A 2,280-nucleotide genomic window follows, 5' to 3' on the forward strand; every position below is an offset into this window, starting at 1 on the left:
GAATTATCCCTGATACAGACATATAGAGATTATGATACATGTGCAATTATCCATTTTTATTTCACAGAACGAAGCATGTGTGAAGCTACCTGCTGCTATTACAATATACATGACAACCTGTTCCCAGTGTTCTCAGTGCTACTGGATTTGTATAAAGGGGTCTTGTTAGATTGGATAAGGAGGAAGCTGCTATGTTTTTGACTACCAGTGATCGGTAATTAAATAGATACACAGACAGACGGACTAACAGACAGACAGCTGTATAACAACACACTGGGGTTGATTTACTAAAACTGGAGGGTGCAAAATATGGTGCTGTTGTTCATAGAAACCAATCGTCTTTCAGGTTTTTTTTTTTAAATCAAAGCTTAATTGATCAAGATAAAGTTAGAAGCTGATTGGCTACCATGCACAGCTGCACCACATTTTGCACTCTCAACCCCAACTGTTAAAAAAAAGATAATAAGGATACTATGGGGTTGATTTACTAAAGGAAAATGCACTTTGCACTACAAGTGCAGTCACTGTAGAACGCTGTAGATCTGAGGGGAAGCTCTGAAATTAGGTGAAGCTCTGCTGATTTTGTCATCCAATCATTTACAAGCAAAAATGCTGTTTTTTATTTTCCTTGCATGTGCCCCTCAGATCTACAACGACTGCACTTCCAAGTGCACTTTCAGTGCAAAGTGGAATTACCTTTAGTAAACAACCCCCTATAAGTTTACCAGATTGCCAAGCATTGCTTTTATTGAAGTAATACCCATCCATTTCTATGTTCAGTAAGCACAGCCCTATATAAATGCAGCATGTAAAGGGATTGGTTATTCTATCAGGTATAATAGTTAATATAAGCCCGGTATTTGAGATTTTACATAGTTAGCACAGGTTAATTACAATATGTGCAACAGTTATGGTAATTTCGTTACCCCTCTTGGCACACAATGCTATAACAATATAAGGCACTTATTTTTAATTACATTGTTATACTAATTTGGACGTTAAAATGTTGATAAATAGAGATTTTATTTGTTCTTGCAGATTGTGTGTTTCTTTTAAACCAGTCCAGGGAAATGTATAAATACTTTAAACTGGCCAGTAAATGCAGGGCCAAAAGTATTGTATGACCCACAATGATGCACTGGAAACGAATGTAACCGGATAATTAACAGCTAATATTAAATTAACTGAACAAGGAAATGTATGTTGATAACATTTAACTGCCCTCCAAGGCGACATTGCATTAAGCTGCCTTGTATTTTACATATAACCATAAACTTTATATGTTACACTTTTATATTGATAAATACTAGGGTTTGAAAAATATAGTATTTACTTACATTCAGACTCCCAGAAACACAGATTGAGCGGCCAATGAGCTTTTAGAGGAAGCTCCACATACCTGATGCAATTTTCCTGAGGTTTTACTCTTACCCAAAGGAAAACAGCATGTGCTACCCCAGCAAATATTATTTAGGACTCCTAGTGAATAAAAAATCAGTTATGCAATTAAATTAAGTACTTCCTGTAATATTTTCTGGACACTGTACTCACAATTGTAACGCCTGTCTGCACTGAAATATTTATAGTAAAATTTGTTGTATCATCCCTTTAATCCAGGTTTAATCTGACATTTGGAACACATGTTATGTATGTTATTTAAGTATTGTGATTTTAAACTTTGATCGTGCTGATGTGAATCTAGAGCCCAGATGAACAGTGCCTTGTCCTAAATTAACACTCTGGCATTATTTTACTAAAAAGGAGTGCTTTCGATCTAAAGTTAATCTGTGTGCACTTCCAACACCCAATCATGTGCAAGAGAAGTTAGAAAATATATATTTTTTTTTTTTCAAATACCCTTGCTTATGATTGGGTGTTCAAAATGAACACAAGTTGGCTTTACCAAGAGTGAACATTACTCTTTAGCAAATCACACCCAATGCAAACATCAATTTCTTCAGACAAAAAAATATCTAAAATAAAGCTGCTTAATATGTTCACACACTCATAGCATATCCATACCAAGGTTTAAAGGGTTATTTAAAAACAATAAATCCCCTGCTAATGTAGGTTTCATGTTGAAATGTCTTCAAGAAGGTGTTTACACCGAATGGTTTCAGTTGTGCTTCGATAATAACCAAGCTCATGTATATCTGGGTGTAAAAGTATTATTGTAACATTAATAGGCATTTGTCACCAATCTTGGCACCAGGGAGCCCTCCGTCTGATTCAAAGCACCACCCTGGATCCAGTCCAGGGGAAAATGAAACTATTTGGCAA

Source organism: Aquarana catesbeiana, linkage group LG05 (assembly GCF_042186555.1).
Source record: "Aquarana catesbeiana isolate 2022-GZ linkage group LG05, ASM4218655v1, whole genome shotgun sequence".
Taxonomy (NCBI): domain Eukaryota; kingdom Metazoa; phylum Chordata; class Amphibia; order Anura; family Ranidae; genus Aquarana; species Aquarana catesbeiana.